The sequence below is a fragment of the Haliotis asinina genome, chromosome 16, assembly GCF_037392515.1.
Source record: "Haliotis asinina isolate JCU_RB_2024 chromosome 16, JCU_Hal_asi_v2, whole genome shotgun sequence".
NCBI lineage: Eukaryota > Metazoa > Mollusca > Gastropoda > Lepetellida > Haliotidae > Haliotis > Haliotis asinina.
This window is the reverse complement of record NC_090295.1, coordinates 143318-162560: the sequence shown is the minus strand read 5'-3', so window position 1 is coordinate 162560 and position 19243 is coordinate 143318. Positions and strand designations below refer to the sequence as shown.

The following is a 19243-nucleotide window of genomic DNA, read 5'->3' as shown; positions in this document are numbered from 1 at the left end:
AGACATTCCATGTGCCGAAAGGAACAGATGCCTCACTTTCTCACATAATCTGTATACATACACCGTAACGAACAGACATTCCATGTGGCGAAAGGAACAGATGCCTCACTTTCTCACATAATCTGTATACATACACCGTAACGAACAGACATTCCATGTGCCGAAAGGAAAAGATGGCTCACATTCTCACATAATCTGTTTACAGACACCTTAAGGAACAGGCATTCCATAAACCGGAAGGAACAGATACCTCACTTTCACACGGAATCTGTTTACAGACACCTTGAAGAACAGACATACCATATACCGGAAGCAACAGATACCTCACTTTCACACATAGTCTCTTTACAGACACCTTAAAGAACAGACATTCCATATACCGGAAGGAACAGATACCTCACTACAGCATGAGGCTGGGACAAAGGAAACAGTTCGATACATCCATCAGTTCGTTACAAGTGTGTTTACTCTAAATGTAGTTTGCAGTACATTCTCAAAGTAAGCTCGTCACCAGATCTCTTTACAGCGAAGAAAAACCACTGCAAATTATTACGTGTCTGATTTGGTCTAACGATGTCAATTGTGACGACAATTTCAATAAAATTGAGCTAACCCCATATGAAAATCCCATTCCATGAAATCTGGTCTGGACAATCAGATCTTTTGAAGGCAACATGGTAGCGGATAAATATCACGAAACAATTACCAGACAAACAAGTCCAATACCCACACCTCTAATTATCCGTCTCTTAATCCCCCTGGTCTAATGAAGCCTTCCCCGCGAATGGCGCTGTCCCCCGCCCCCTCCTCCTGTTTACTCCTGGGACCCCCCTGAGCGGGATGGCATCTGATTGGCTGAAAGAAGAATGGTGCATTTTAAGCCTCTTGTTAACTCCATTCGTAGATCCCAATCTTCTAACAATTCCCAGCATTCGGAGAAATTAGAAAGATTAGTGGGGCGACTTGTGGTATTATGACAAGTGAGGTGTAAACCCCATGATAGAGCTCTTGTTCATTCATCAGAAACAGAGATCAGATTAGAGGACGTGTTTGCCTAACCCTCCGTATCTTCCACACCCTCCCAGTCAAGTCCACAGCTCGATTCCCGTCAGGTCGCAGGGTTTCCGTCCAAATCTACAGTGACTTTAGGGTGCCGACTTTGTAGATTCTCAGGCATTGAACCGACAGTATGAAAGCCGAGGCCACAGACGATGTTGCGGAACAAAGTTTTCATGATGACGACGTTGCTTTGAATGTTGAGGATGATGATACTTCCTCCGCCAGTTCCGAGAGAGATGAAAGTCTTAATGCGAATGATGGTAAGATATTGAACATGCCCCCTCTTCTTCTGATACACGGAAATGTACATAGCACTGAATAACTGAAATACCATACTCCTGTAAATCTGTCCATCCATCCCCCATCTATGGCGACAAACAATATGCGTGTTTAGTATTTGTCGGTATTCAAATGTACCGAATTTTCCCGTTAAGAAACAGTGATCAGAATGTTGATTTTCTAAACTTATTTTTCTTGCCACATATTTGTATTTCATTGAAAACTGTGTAGGTCAGTCACATTCTGACATCTGAAGAAAAAAAAACAGTCTTGAGCAGCAGTATGGGTTTTTAGAGACTATCTTTCAAATATGTTGAAATTTAAACGTATTAAACGATTTGTCCTGTAATATAGTTTGGAGACTGGAATTGTTTGGGATTGCATTCGGCCATGAACACATTAAAGTTGAGAATCAGATTGAACCATGCTGAAAAGTCCTAATCCATACATTCATCCACACACACTCAAGTCGAATACAAAGTAACAATTACATATATACTTTGCTAAACGGGATGATAGCGACAACCGTCAGATACAAAGTAACAATTATATAATAGATTTACTGTGTTAAATGTGATGACGTCAGAAGTCGCATGATACAAAGTAACAATTATATATATACTTTGCTAAACGGGATGATAGCGACAACCGTCAGATACAAAGTAACAATTATATAATAGATTTACTGTGTTAAATGTGATGACGTCAGAAGTCGCATGATACAAAGTAACAATTATATATATACTTTGTTAAACTGTTGGCAGCCAGATCTGTAACTGGTCACTGAAATCGCATAGACAACGCCAATGCACAGTACACGACGCTGTGTCTAGACTGTGAGATATACATGTATACGACAGTTATCAGTCGCCCTCACACACACACACCTGACTGCATGCACTTGAACATGTAGTGGTACAGTATGTCCGGAAGGTAGATTGATGAACCTGCATGCTGGTACAGGTGTAGGACATGTATCACGTTATTGCACTGCTGTAGACGGGTTGGATTCCTGGTTTATATTTCCAAACTTCATGATCAGTGTTGTACATTGCTTACACCAACTGTCATGATCATCTCGAGTAACTGCAATTATTGACTCATTTTGCTGACGATAAGCTCTTACGCTATGTATGTATTTACCTGTACATTTAGTAACATCTTGTTAAACCCATGGTACTTACTTCAGTCTTGACGAATTGAAACCGAAAGCTGAACATGTTTTCAGGAGGAACTGTGGGGATATTTGATGTATAATGTATCTCAGCTTGCAGGACGCGAAGGCGTGTTCGCAACACGACAATTGCACTGTTTAGAAATATCACTTAAATGTGGCTGGCTGTAATTATAACTATCAACAGAAACTTGTTTCATATTCAGCAAGTAATGTTAATAAACACAACAAGGTAGTTGTTGTGACGATATCGCACGGGGACTGTATATGTAGCATATGGTATATGCTAGTTTCTATATGCTATAGTCTGTAGTCCATATGTTATATCCTAGTTTCCATATGCTATAGTCTTTAGTTCATATGTTATATGCTAGTTTCAGTATGTTATAGTCTGTAATCCATATGTTATATCCTAGTTTCTATATGCTATAGTCTGTAGTCCATATGTTATATGTTATATACAAATGCTATATAGTATAAACATAATGCTATGTATAATACTGACACAGATGTGTGACGTTCCCTTGTATATATCGTTATAAAAACATCACCTCTTGGTCTGGCTGTATTTCACTCATGTTAGAGTTCTTGTTTCGGAATCTTGTCAGGAATATTAAACATTCGTAGAAACGGAGGTAGCAAAACGGAAAACGTTCTCATTTATCGAAAAGACGGCGTGGGTTCCACATACATGTGGATGTACTGACGTAAACGGGGACCATGGCCTAGTTCAGCTGAGTGCTGCTGCGTGTATTGTCACTCCTTCGCATGTTACTAGGTTCACGTCATTGACCACATATTCTCCCTGTACCAGCAGATGACGACACTGGGGTCAGTTCTGACGGAAGTGGGTCAAGCAAGAAACAGAGAAGAAACAGAACAACGTTCTCGGCCGAGCAGCTCCGAGAGCTTGAGTCTGTGTTCCAGCACACCCACTATCCTGACTGCACCCTCCGGGAACAGATCGCAGATAAAGTAGACCTGACGGAAGCAAGGGTGCAGGTGAGACAATCATGTTTGGCACAACATTCAACACAGTATATAGTTATAGCACTGTGGTATGTAAATGTGAAAGGTGGGACAGACAACCCCGTGCTTGGTAGTACGAGCACCGATCCACGTTGTCTAGGAACGGGGTCGAAGAAGTCCCGGACACTGACCACCCGATCCCTTCAGTCGCGTCTTGCATGCAGGGTGTTGCCGGCAACCCTCAGGTCAGAGCTGTTAAGCACATCAGGTACAGATGTGTTTCGTGAGCTGGCAGTAACCATGATGTAGACATCAGTTTAGTATTCCTGGCATCTTAGTTCACGACAACGCACAGATGAGGTGCATGTTGTCATGGCTACAATGCTGCAGCGGAAACTACGCGTGACGTGGTTGAGGTGCACACATCAGTTACTAGATGACAGGAATCGAACTAGAGATCATTGGATACGATCAAGGAATACTTTGCCAATTGCAAAGTGTTTGGTTTGAAGGCTTGACGCAAAATTTCAATAATATCATTTGACTTTCGTTATCAAACGCCGTAAGCCTAAACATGAATATATAGAAAAGTATATATAGAATTAAGCTGTTCAACGGCACTCACAAACCCAAGCTGCCTGTTAGGCGCTAGAAGGCTATAGTCACATCACCTTATCCTATCGGGTACCCACTTTGCTGACGTCTTTGTTGCTGGTAGGGGAACGGCCGCTAAAATGTGTCATACAAAAATGTCTTTTAAATATTAAGACAGAGTCGTAAAACAATATTTAAAACCAATACGTTGTGCACGCCTCTTTTTAAAATGAATGCATCATGTAACACAGCGATGTGTTAAGTCTAAATAGGGGGATAACTTCCACGGAGTAACAAGTACAATGTTTCCAGTGATCGAATGTGGATATGCAACAATGCCCATCTGTATTGAACAACGAGTGCATGAAGGTCTTCACTTCATCATACCATGGATGCTTTGTTTGCTACCTGGTAATTGGTAATCGGCACCTTTGATTAAGCCTTCTTGAGAGCAAGGTCGCTGTTGTCACTCGTTTAATGAAGTGTTTAAATCTCGCTCGCTATTCACGTCCCCGCCCCAAAGATCAGTTTGCCTGGGGGTAGGGGTGCACCCGAGGGGGTCGGGGATGGTTTTCAGGCCATTGTCCAAACATTGTCCGTGTATTGACTAGCGAGGGGCTTCTAGTTATATGGGTAATTGTGATAATTATTGGCTCATTTAAAAATCACTCGAGCCCGAAACAGCATTCACTGCGGACCGCCTCCCGCTGACATCACGTGACCTCAAGAGCGGCACATTGCAATTTACCTCCCTTGATTGGCCAACGAGAGACTAATTAGGAACAGATTAGGGGACTTCGGGAACACAACTAAAATAAGGCCGGACAATGCGGACTTGGGCTTTACAATTGTTATGCCATCAGTACAGCTTGTTGAACACATGTCATGGTCTTTGAGAGGAGTTGTTTGGCAGAGTGATCGGCTTAGGGGCCATGTACGTCCAGGTCGGAGGTCAGTGATCTTCACTCGTCACGTACATTCAGGGGTGCAGTTTCTTTAATAAAACATGAATCATGACTATCAAGTCATCCATGAGCCCTGAGGAAAGGATTGTCAGGACAAGTTTAACATTATTTGGTTTTGAAAATAAACATGTATTATGAAACAGATCTTATACATCAGACATGAATCGTTCCAAAGACAGGTTGAACAATACCAAACTAGATTTTTCGTAATTACTACACGGATGTGGGTGGTCCCATATTAAAGTGGTCGGCCGATCAAACATATTCAGCATAAACAGAGCACTGATGAGGGTTGTAGTCTGTCTGTAAGATCTATGTTCATTAGTATACAAATAATGTTCATTAGTATACAAATATACCAATATATAACTCCGTCGCATGGAAAGGTTGAAATTGTGTGCAGAACTTTTTAAAAATCTGAAATTCTCCACTAAAATTCCTGCCCTTCATTAACCGACATGCCACAAGCTGACACCTTTCATGCCGCATTATATCTTGAGGTTATTACTTTCATGATCCAGGTATTAAGATACATGTGTTATCAGGACAATGGGAGTATTATGCAACAAGTGAGTAGCTTGTTTAGTTCCGACCAACACAAATCTCCACAAGCAAACAAGCGATTATTAATGAAAGGTTAAAACCACATACAAATCCGATTATTCGCGACAAATACTTGCTTAGAGCCAGCTGAGATTGTAGAAGGCGCTGTAATACAGGCCTATCATCTGGTTTTATTAAAGCATGTTACTGCATAACTCATGAGTGATATTTTAGCTAACCCCGATCGCATGGACTTACGACGTTTCTTCATGTCATTAAAGTCTTGCTCATTGACGCTAAAAGTTCCTGTTCCTGAAGCGTGGCAAGGCTGAGGAAGGAGAATGAACTTAGGGGAGGGGTTTTCCCCATCTCGTGGGAGGTGAAGGATATACGTACTTAGATGCAGGTTCGAGAGTGGGAGGTGAAGCATAATTGAAATAATTTTGGAACGTGGTGTAGGTCAAAACAGGAAATTGCATCGGACATCATTGTTTTGTCACTGATACATTAAATTTGAAGTCTAACCTGAACCCTTTCTCACTGATGCATCATATTTGGAGCCTAACCCTAACCCTAATCAATCGCGTCACACATGGTCATGTCATAGAGATCCCGCTTATGGCCTATTTTGACGTGAATAATATTATGTCACCGATAATATTTATAAAACACTTAGTTCTAATTCTTTACTGAAAACAGTTTAGTGTTCGCGTATATCTCTGTGCATAACGTGCTGTTGAGCGAAAACAGCCTTTCAAATTGATAAGAAAATCAACACCCAAAAATATCCAATAATCGGTCCTCGAGTGGATTCAATGTTTCTCAAATACATGTATTCATCTTTTGCCTGACGAATTACAATTCGTTAAAACATACGAAATGAATGAACGTTTCCTGTTCTTGTGTCATTTTGTCATCATCTTGTTAATTCTGCTGCTGGTTTGGGACAGGAATAGATGCACCCTGCAGTGCCTGCCCTCAGAGCATCCCTCCACTGAAGCGGGAGACGGCTTACGACTGATCTTCTCGCTAACAAATCCTCTAGAAATATAAATGGTAGATACTTCCAAAAGTTCCGATTTTCTAACTCAATGGAGACAATGTCTATCGGATTACATCCCTTTGATGAAATCACGCTGAGATCTCGCATCGGCGTAATCGGATTTGTCCATTTTGTAAGAAGGGATTTCGATACCCTATGTTTAGTGTCTGGTTTGTTAAACACCCCGTTACGTCGATGTGGAACAGTGATGTTGAGTTCAATTGATGCTGGTGTGTTTGGAATGTGGAGAAAGCTCCCGACACGGATAATTACACCCTATTTTAGAGATAAGAGATTTAATAGGTGCTTCAAAAGTACTTGAGGTTCGACGCGTGTTCACTTACCATTGTGGCATAGGAACTATACCAGTTTCTGGTGTGAGCAAGTGGGTGAGTTTAGTTTTCCGCCGCTCAGCTATATGGAGGCTGTCTGGACCAGACAATTCAATGACCAACAGCATGAACATCGATCTGCGCAACTGGGAACCGATGACACGTGTCAACCAAGTCAGCGAGCCTGACCACCCGATCCCGTTAGTCGCCTCTTACGACAAGCAGAGTCGCCTTTTACGGCAAGCATGGACACCTATTCTACCCGGTTTTCTGCTGTTAGCAACAAACGCACAGTATAATTGAAAAAGGTTTAAGTGTGTTCTGTCTTCAAAGTGTGTAAGTTCATTAGAAATTAAAACGCAAAGGTTACATCTACAGACTCAGATTTGTCTTAATATGTGACAAACATTCCCAATAACAGTTTAAAGGAAACCACCTGAGAGCTCCCTGAACCTAAACCTAGCCTTGATGTGTCTTAATATGTAATATACATTTCCAGTACTAGTTCAAAGGACGCCACCTGGAAGCTCCCTGAAGCTAAACCCAGACTTAATATGTCTTAATATGTGACAAACATTTCCAGTACTAGTATAAAGGAATCCACCTGAAAGCTCCCTGAAAATTATCCTAGCTTAGATGTGTGATAATATGTGACAAACATTTCCAGTACTAGTTTAAAGGACCCCACCTGGAAGCTCCCTGAACCTAAACCTAGCCTTGATGTGTGATAATATGTGACAAACATTTCCAGTACTAGTTTAAAGGACCCCACCTGGAAGCTCCCTGAACCTAAACCTAGCCTTGATGTGTGATAATATGTGACAAACATTTCCAGTACTAGTTTAAAGAACCCCACCTGGAAGCTCCCTGAACCTAAACCTAGCCTTGATGTGTGATAATATGTGACAAACATTTCCAGTACTAGTTTAAAGAACCCCACCTGGAAGCTCCCTGAACCTAAACCTAGCCTTGATGTGTGATAATATGTGACAAACATTTCCAGTACTAGTTTAAAGGACCCCACCTGGAAGCTCCCTGAACCTAAACCTAGCCTTGATGTGTGATAATATGTGACAAACATTTCCAGTACTAGTTTAAAGGATGCCAACCGAGAGCTCCCTGAACCTAAACCTAGCCTTGATGTGTGATAATATGTGACAAACATTTCCAGTACTAGTTTAACGAACCCCACCTGGAAGCTCCCTGAACCTAAACCTAGCCTTGATGTGTGATAATATGTGACAAACATTTCCAGTACTAGTTTAAAGGATGCCAACTGAGAGCTCCCTGAACCTAAACCTAGCCTTGATGTGTGATAATATGTGACAAACATTTCCAGTACTAGTTTAAAGGATGCCAACTGAGAGCTCCCTGAACCTAAACCTAGCCTTGATGTGTGATAATATGTGACAAACATTTCCAGTACTAGTTTAAAGGACCCCACCTGGAAGCTCCCTGAACCTAAACCTAGCCTTGATGTGTGATAATATGTGACAAACATTTTCAGTACTAGTTTAAAGAACCCCACCTGGAAGCTCCCTGAACCTAAACCTAGCCTTGATGTGTGATAATATGTGACAAACATTTCCAGTACTAGTTTAAAGAACCCCACCTGGATGCTCCCTGAACCTAAACCTAGCCTTGATGTGTGATAATATGTGACAAACATTTCCAGTACTAGTTTAAAGGACCCCACCTGGAAGCTCCCTGAACCTAAACCTAGCCTTGATGTGTGATAATATGTGACAAACATTTCCAGTACTAGTTTAAAGGATGCCAACCGAGAGCTCCCTGAACCTAAACCTAGCCTTGATGTGTGATAATATGTGACAAACATTTCCAGTACTAGTTTAACGAACCCCACCTGGAAGCTCCCTGAACCTAAACCTAGCCTTGACGTGTGATAATATGTGACAAACATTTCCAGTACTAGTTTAAAGGATGCCAACTGAGAGCTCCCTGAACCTAAACCTAGCCTTGATGTGTGATAATATGTGACAAACATTTCCAGTACTAGTTTAAAGGATGCCAACTGAGAGCTCCCTGAACCTAAACCTAGCCTTGATGTGTGATAATATGTGACAAACATTTCCAGTACTAGTTTAAAGAACCCCACCTGGAAGCTCCCTGAACCTAAACCTAGCCTTGATGTGTGATAATATGTGACAAACATTTCCAGTACTAGTTTAAAGGATGCCAACTGAGAGCTCCCTGAACCTAAACCTAGCCTTGATGTGTGATAATATGTGACAAACATTTCCAGTACTAGTTTAAAGGATGCCAACTGAGAGTTCCCACCGATCTGAAGTATAAACAAGAGACGTAACACATTACATTCCTTTCAGCGACCATCATAAGTATGTCATAACGTTAGGGAACACCTGTCATGACGTTAGGGAACACCTGTCATGACGGTAGGGAACACCTGAGATTGTCAAGTTGTCATGAGTACAGAACCAACGTGATGCTTTGAAAACACAGAGGTGTTAGCACACCGGTAAGGCTGCTACGGCACTTCGAGCCGTTGTTAGGCGCTTTTTACAAATACATCTTATCTATGTTTCGTGTGCAATCGTGTTGTATATACTTGTATATGCTTATGTATCTGCATCGTATATATCAATGACATTTATATGCATCATGTATGTCTGTCTTGTATATGCGTGAAGAATATGTGTATGTGTATGTGTGTTGTATATACGTCATGCATGTGCGTGTTGTATATACGTCATGCATGTGCGTGTTGTATATGCGTGTTGTGTATACGTGTTGTATATGCGTCATTGATGTGTGTGCTGTACATGCGTCTTGTATGTGCGTCACGTATGTCTTTATTGTATATGCGTGTTGTGTATGGGTCATATGAGTGTGCTGCGTCTTGTATGTGCGTCACGTATGTCTTTATTGTATATGCGTGTTGTGTATGGGTCATATGAGTGTGCTGCGTCTTGTATGTGCGTCACGTATGTCTTTATTGTATATGCGTGTTGTGTATGGGTCATATGAGTGTGCTGCGTCTTGTATGTGCGTCACGTATGTCTTTATTGTATATGCGTGTTGTGTATGGGTCATATGAGTGTGCTGCGTCTTGTATGTGCGTCATGTGCATGCTTGTGTATGTATCATGTATATGTCTCTTGTGTATGTATCATGCATATGTGTTTTATTTACGCATGTCATATATGCTTCATGTATATGTCTCTTGTGTATGTATCATGCATATGTGTTTTATTTACGCATGTCATACATGCTTCATGTATATGTCTCTTGTGTATGTATCATGCATATGTGTTTTATTTACGCATGTCATATATGCTTCATGTATATGTCTCTTGTGTATGTATCATGCATATGTGTTTTATTTACGCATGTCATATATGCTTCATGTATATGTCTCTTGTGTATGTGTGTTGTATATGCGTCGTATATATGTGTGTTGTATATGTCTCATGTATATGTCTGTTGTGTATGCTTTATGTATATGCGTGTATCTATGTACGTTTTATATATGCCTCGTGTTTATGCTTGTTGTATGTGCCCAGTTTACACTATGAATTATCCGCCGCTGTTTCAGGTTTGGTTTCAAAACAGAAGAGCTAAATGGAGGAAGCAGGAGAAGAGCATGGTTCGAATGATTGATGTTTGGAGGCAAAGATGCGACACCTACCCACAAATCATCTCACATCCTCTCCAATCCCTTCCGCCGTCACTTCCACCTACCATACGACCACCATTGTTTCCATGGATACCGAGGTTTCCGGTTTCCTTTCCTCCACTGTTCCACTTGCCCACGTTTCCCACAGACAATTCACAACCCTTGTTCAAAGGTAAACCCCCTTCCGTTCTCCTGTATTGATATCGTTAGCTTAATAGGGAGTAATGTCTCGTAGCTGTTTCCCGTGGCGAGTTGCGTCCCTTGTCTAAAATATGCATTACTTCTGTATTACTTCACAGGTTTTGACGTAATGTCAAATCAAACAGGTGCGCTCGCTCCTTCTTTGCACCACTGTGTCGGTAGATGGTAGTTTAGTATCCTGTAACTTATCGTGTCCATGTTACCGACTGGATACAAACCGAGTTTTCAGGTTCCGTTGACCCACAAACATGCTGACATTTGCGTATCCCTTTTTTGGAGATGACCGATTATCATAAACATACCACTACGATGCCACTGTACTCCTGAGTTCAGGAGTCGTTATCCGTTAGTGATAATACACGGACAACCCAGACAAACATGTTGCTCTTCCAATAAAACGTTCTGAACAGTGCACACATTGGCAGCACACATAAGTTTCAAAGATAGACTCTTTTTTGCAAATGTCTGTGATTACATGTTAATATATTTGGAATATAGAGAGTGAGTGAGTTTAGTTTTACGCCGCACTCGGCAATATTACAGCTATATGGCGGCGGTCTGTAAATAATCGAGTCTGGACCAGACAATCCAGTGATCAACAACATGAGCATCGATCTGCGCAATTGGGAACCGATTACATACGTCAACCAAGTCAGCGAGCCTGACCACCCGATCCCGTTAGTCGCCTCTTACGACAAGCTGAGTCGCCTTTTATGGCAAGCATGGGTTGCTGAAGGCCTATTCTACCCCGGGACCTTCAGGGGTCATTTGGAATATAAAACACCCCCATCCGAAACAAATGCCGAAAACACTGTATTTGGTACGTGTAACAAAAACACACCTTCCATAACCTCATACAGAAAACCCAAACAGTGTCTCCCGGGCGAGCTCGACTGTGGTGATAACATGTTTATGCATTACGATCAATGAGTGATAATACAAAGTATTCGCTCTTCCCATGGCGCCAGTGACAAACCCATGCACAAGAACGTTTACGCTTGTCCGAAACATATACAAGGTGCCACATGGTATGATTCAATATTGTGGCAGTATCAGACATTATTGACTGATAATAATAGTATGTCCATTTATACAGCGTCAAACCCAGCACTAGGTATGACCAAAGCTCTAAACACTAGGCACGACCATAGCTCTAATCACTAGGTATGACCATAGCTCTAAGCACTAGGTATGACCATAGCTCTAAGCACTAGGTATGACCATAGCTCTAAGCACTACGTATGACCATAGCTCTAAGCACTAGGTATGACCATAGCTCTAAGCACTAGGTATGACCATAGCTCTAACAAAGAATGGCACGACGTTGCTAACCAACAAATGATTTGTGACCTGAGTTCTATGCATAACACAACACATCACAACAAAAATATGATAAACACCCCTAAAGCGATGAAAAAATCTGCTTTTGCGCTGATGAAGAACATATCTGGTTAGATAACCAAGATGTTTCCCCTGTAAAGTATTTTCCCTTGTTAGAAGAAATGTGCTAGAAGAAGTCGTCTGTGTAAAAGGACGCCTCTCGCCCCTAAAAGGTATCAGTTAGCAAATCAAGGACTACACTTTGAAGTGCACGTTATATGAGATATGTAGCCATGAAAATGGCCCAATTCAGGTCTGGATGCCAAGGATAAAATATGCAATATATCTAAATTGCGCATTTAAAACAATTTTCAGTTGACTTGAACCTGCAACCTCCGAAGTCTCCGACAGTACCATCGCCATCACGGAAATATGAAAGCTACGCACGGGACTACCTTGAAAAACTGTCAACTGAATCAAAGGAACGTTTTACAGCAACGTCGGAGAAAGAATCGACAACACATTCCAAAACACGTGATACGTCATGATGACGTCATTCCTGGACGCTACATGTAAATAAATAATGATAACACGCCATGGCGATCACTCAGTTGATGAGTGGGTATTCCGTCATGAGACGTCGTCGTCGTAAGTCACGGTGCTGAGGGACGTCCATGAACGTGCCGGAGTGGTACATCATCACCCGTGCAGCCCAAGTGCATTATCAATCTTAAGATAGGATGCTCCATATATGGGTTTGTAATACCTCATTCGGTATGATTTAAATTGCTGTACACCATATCACATGTGAGAACGTGTTGCTGAGATGGTAATGTGAAAAGCTCCTAAAGGTTTGCGTAACTCTCCAGGAATCGATCATGTCTTTCGGGCTGTGCATCGATCCTCTGACTCGTATAGATGTATACCAGAAATGGACACTTATGATAACTGTTTCGGATGAGTTGGCAGGTGTTGTGTTTCATTATGGCTTGTTTCATCTGCGGGGATAGCGTAGGGATATTTCTGTAGATGACATACAACTATATTCACTCCCTCATTATTTAACTATATTGTTTTCCAAATTTACACTAACACGTCGCAATACCAATATGAAATATCCTTCGACCTTTTGTTGAATGAGGAATACACGTGTGCCTTCGAATAACATATGTACGGAAGTCAGTCCTGAAAACTGCTGCGTCACTGTAGTCGTGCTGCTCCGTGTTGGGGTGGGGTCTAGTCCAGTTACACCCCTCAGTCCGGCATTGTCTGGGACATGGTCGTTTCCGTAGGTACCCTTAGTCCCGCTTTCACTTTGTGGCCCAGCATAAGGCTGAATAAGTCAACTATTATTTCCGTCAGTGTTGACACCAGCTCACTCTCACGTGCACCAATCAATTGGTGGTCTTGTTTAACGTGCACCAATCAATTGGTGGTCTTGTTTAACGTGCACCAATCAATTGGTGGTCTTGTTTAACGTGCACCAATCAATTGGTGGTCTTGTTTAACGTGCACCAATCAATTGGTGGTCTTGTTTAACGTGCACCAATCAATTGGTGGTCTTGTTTAACGTGCACCAATCAATTGGTGGTCTGGTTTAACGTGCACCAATCAATTGGTGGTCTTGTTTAACGTGCACCAATCAATTGGTGGTCTTGTTTAACGTGCACCAATCAATTGGTGGTCTTGTTTAACGTGCACCAATCAATTGGTGGTCTTGTTTAACGTGCACCAATCAAGTGATGGTCTGGTTTAACGTGCACCAACCAATTGGTGGTCTTGTTTAACGTGCACCAATCAATTGGTGGTCTTGTTTAACGTGCACCAATCAATTGGTGGTCTTGTTTAACGTGCACCAATCAAGTGATGGTCTTGTTTACCGTGCACCAATCAATTGGTGGTCTTGTTTACCGTGCACCAATCAATTGGTGGTCTTGTTTACCGTGCACCAATCAATTGGTGGTCTTGTTTAACGTGCACCAATCAAGTGATGGTCTTGTTTAACGTGCACCAATCAATTGGTGGTCTTGTTTAACGTGCACCAATCAATTGGTGGTCTTGTTTAACGTGCACCAGTCAATTGGTGGTCTTGTTTAACGTGCACCAATCAACTGGTGGTCTTGTTTAACGTGCACCAATCAATTGGTGGTCTTGTTTACCGTGCACCAATCAACTGGTGGTCTTGTTTAACGTGCACCAATCAAGTGATGGTCTTGTTTAACGTGCACCAATCAATTGGTGGTCTTGTTTAACGTGCACCAATCAAGTGATGGTCTTGTTTAACGTGCACCAATCAATTGGTGGTCTTGTTTAACGTGCACCAATCAATTGGTGGTCTTGTTTAACGTGCACCAATCAAGTGATGGATTGGTTTAACGTGCACCAATCGATTGGTGGTCTTGTTTAACGTGCACCAATCAATTGGTGGTCTTGTTTAACGTGCACCAATAAATTGATGGTCTTGTTTAATGTGCACCAATCAATTGGTGGTCTTGTTTAACGTGCACCAATCAATTGGTGGTCTTGTTTAACGTGCACCAATCAAGTGATGGGCTGGTTTAACGTGCACCAATCAATTGGTGGTCTTGTTTAACGTGCACCAATCAATTGGTGGTCTTGTTTAACGTGCACCAATCAATTGGTGGTCTTGTTTAACGTGCACCAATCAACTGGTGGTCTTGTTTAACGTGCACCAATCAAGTGATGGTCTTGTTTAACGTGCACCAATCAATTGGTGGTCTTGTTTAATGTGCACCAATCAAGTGATGGTCTTGTTTAACGTGCACCAATCAATTGGTGGTCTTGTTTACCGTGCACCAATCAATTGGTGGTCTTGTTTAACGTGCACCAATCAAGTGATGGTCTTGTTTAACGTGCACCAATCAAGTGATGGTCTTGTTTACCGTGCACCAACCAATTGGTGGTCTTGTTTAACGTGCACCAATCAATTGGTGGTCTTGTTTAACGTGCACCAATCAATTGGTGGTCTTGTTTAACGTGCACCAATCAAGTGATGGTCTTGTTTACCGGGCACCAATCAATTGGTGGTCTTGTTTACCGTGCACCAATCAATTGGTGGTCTTGTTTAACGTGCACCAATCAATTGGTGGTCTTGTTTAACGTGCACCAATCAAGTGATGGTCTTGTTTAACGTGCACCAATCAATTGGTGGTCTTGTTTAACGTGCACCAATCAATTGGTGGTCTTGTTTAACGTGCACCAGTCAATTGGTGGTCTTGTTTAACGTGCACCAATCAACTGGTGGTCTTGTTTAACGTGCACCAATCAATTGGTGGTCTTGTTTACCGTGCACCAATCAACTGGTGGTCTTGTTTAACGTGCACCAATCAAGTGATGGTCTTGTTTAACGTGCACCAATCAATTGGTGGTCTTGTTTAACGTGCACCAATCAATTGGTGGTCTTGTTTAACGTGCACCAATCAATTGGTGGTCTTGTTTAACGTGCACCAATCAAGTGATGGTCTTGTTTACCGTGCACCAATCAATTGGTGGTCTTGTTTAACGTGCACCAATCAAGTGATGGTCTTGTTTAACGTGCACCAATCAATTGGTGGTCTTGTTTAACGTGCACCAATCAATTGGTGGTCTTGTTTAACGTGCACCAATCAAGTGATGGATTGGTTTAACGTGCACCAATCGATTGGTGGTCTTGTTTAACGTGCACCAATCAATTGGTGGTCTTGTTTAACGTGCACCAATCAATTGATGGTCTTGTTTAATGTGCACCAATCAATTGGTGGTCTTGTTTAACGTGCACCAATCAATTGGTGGTCTTGTTTAACGTGCACCAATCAAGTGATGGGCTGGTTTAACGTGCACCAATCAATTGGTGGTCTTGTTTAACGTGCACCAATCAATTGGTGGTCTGGTTTAACGTGCACCAATCAATTGGTGGTCTTGTTTAACGTGCACCAATCAACTGGTGGTCTTGTTTAACGTGCACCAATCAAGTGATGGTCTTGTTTAACGTGCACCAATCAATTGGTGGTCTTGTTTGATGTGCACCAATCAAGTGATGGTCTTGTTTAACGTGCACCAATCAATTGGTGGTCTTGTTTACCGTGCACCAATCAATTGGTGGTCTTGTTTAACGTGCACCAATCAAGTGATGGTCTTGTTTAACGTGCACCAATCAAGTGATGGTCTTGTTTACCGTGCACCAATCAATTGGTGGTCTTGTTTAACGTGCACCAATCAATTGGTGGTCTTGTTTAACGTGCACCAATCAATTGGTGGTCTTGTTTAACGTGCACCAATCAAGTGATGGTCTTGTTTACCGTGCACCAATCAATTGGTGGTCTTGTTTACCGTGCACCAATCAATTGGTGGTCTTGTTTACCGTGCACCAATCAATTGGTGGTCTGGTTTAACGTGCACCAATCAAGTGATGGTCTTGTTTAACGTGCACCAATCAATTGGTGGTCTTGTTTAACGTGCACCAATCAATTGGTGGTCTTGTTTAACGTGCACCAGTCAATTGGTGGTCTTGTTTAACGTGCACCAATCAACTGGTGGTCTTGTTTAACGTGCACCAATCAATTGGTGGTCTTGTTTACCGTGCACCAATCAACTGGTGGTCTTGTTTAACGTGCACCAATCAAGTGATGGTCTTGTTTAACGTGCACCAATCAATTGGTGGTCTTGTTTAACGTGCACCAATCAATTGGTGGTCTTGTTTAACGTGCACCAATCAATTGGTGGTCTTGTTTAACGTGCACCAATCAATTGGTGGTCTTGTTTAACGTGCACCAATCAATTGGTGGTCTTGTTTAACGTGCACCAATCAATTGGTGGTCTTGTTTAACGTGCACCAATCAAGTGATGGGTTGGTTTAACGTGCACCAATCAATTGGTGGTCTTGTTTAACGTGCACCAATCAATTGGTGGTCTTGTTTAACGTGCACCAATCAATTGATGGTCTTGTTTAATGTGCACCAATCAATTGGTGGTCTTGTTTAACGTGCACCAATCAATTGGTGGTCTTGTTTAACGTGCACCAATCAAGTGATGGGCTGGTTTAACATGCACCAATTAAGTGATGGGCTGGTTTAACGTGCACCAATCAAGTTATGGGCTGGTTTACCGTGCACCAATCAAGTGATGGGCTGGTTTAACGTGCACCAATCAAGCTATGGGCTGGTTTAACGTGCACCAATCAAGCGATATCATAGTTTCAGCGATTGACAATCCCTGAAATATACAAACACCCTCGGTCCAACTGCATATGAACCCTGAGTATCTATGGTTGGTGGAGTGGCATAATGACTACCTATGGGATGTCACGGGTCTTTGGATGGTATTTAGAAGTGATGCACATAAACAAAGAGAGTATTTTCATGGATATCAACTTCTTTTTATGAAAAACACAAAGTTTCTGACTACATGTATATCCTTACGCCTTCATCACCCTGTTCCTCTTGATGAAGAAGGTTCTAGAGCCAAACATAACACCGTGACCATTACAGATGCTTCAAACTGGTGAATGTGGGCGTTAAACGTACTCACTCATCTCAGCCAACTGATTAAGTATTGCAGGAAGTGAAGTGAAATAGTCCTGTTTGTTTATGACCAAGTTTAGCGCAAGTGCTGAGGAGCCCTTCATGGGTATCGTTTGTATACTCTTGGTGTGTTTGTATCAAGTACAATGCTGATAAATGAAGATGTTCAAACTTGTTACTTTGTAAATATATTGTTATGCAAATAAATATTACTTACACATTTCAGGAAATGTATTGTTCCAATTCATTCTTTGGCTATGTCATGGATGATGTTTAACAAACACTATCAGTTGTTTATTTGCTAATGGCGTTTTTTTTCACCGACGGTGTTATCCCTAGGTATCATATCTCTCCTCTCTCTGAACAACCAATCACTACCTATACATAATTATACATTAAATAACTAACGCCCAAAATGGACTTTACCGCTTTAAATATGAAGTTGAATATCATTTAACTCACAACGTCAAACAAAACAAAGCAAAACACACGGCCCAAACACAAAACACAAAGCAGAGAGTCATGTGTGGGTAGCCGAAAGTACACGCGTATTGAGGGTATATAAATGGTACGGTCGACACGTGAGACACACAGATAGAAGCACGACGGTAACATCATGACTGACACCCGAGTACCGCGAGCTGGATACTATTCAATAGTCAAACGCTCATGTGTTGCTAGAAGTATTGGTTGCCCCGTTATGTCATATACTCACAATTCTTGCATACCTTACTGATACTGATCGTTGTCACAGAAAGAGGTGGGCTGTAATTCTTTGGTACCGACATGGCTCGAGGGGGGGCCGTCGTCACTGAGGAAAGCCAACTCAGTCTGCTTTGAGCTGATAGACCACAGAGTGTTTACCACTGTATGTTCTTGCTGATAAGGTGGTGGGGAAGAATTTGTGGGCTGTGGTTAACGAAATTTGATAGCTTAGCATTACATGGGTGACATTCCTCGCACATGCCTCCTGACTTTGCCAGGATTAAAGATTTAAAAATAATTAATAAAACTTTGAGATGACCCCCAACTCGATATGCTTCACAATACATCAAATAGCGATGTATCTACTGTTGCCGTTGCCGTTGCTTTTGTCTGTACGCTCCTCAAACACGTCCTGCATACAGCATCTCTGGGACGACACAGACTGTCGTGTATCATCGTCATTGTTTATTTTGTTCGCCGAGTTTTTGGAGTTTACGAGACGTAACGAGACATATCAATAAGCACTTGCAATTGTGTGAGCACATTGTCTATTACAGAGATGCTACAGAGGATAAGTTTGCTGCTCAACCTCGGTTCGGGTACCTCTCCTGTGTGTACTGTAAGACTCTCAATGTATAATCTTAAAAACATAGGGAATCCTGAGCTTTCAATCTGGACAGGAAGTATAAACGTGAATAAAATTTCAAAGACCGACATCTTATAAACTCAACACTATTTCTATTTATCACCACCCCTAAACACAACGCAATGGATGCACTTGCACAGTGCAGTGGTCCCCCACACGTGCATGGGATGTCATTCTTGAGTTTTCAGTATGGTCAATAAATCACTGTAGACCATTAATTTTGACAGTCACCTTGCACTA

The 19243-nt window shown here is 41.9% G+C and overlaps 1 pseudogene; it reads left to right on the top strand.

Annotated features, from left to right (window-relative positions):
* Positions 1-1189: 1189 nt before the first annotated feature.
* On the top strand, positions 1190-12681 carry LOC137268733 (retinal homeobox protein Rx1-like; annotated as a pseudogene).
* Positions 12682-19243: the final 6562 nt, after the last annotated feature.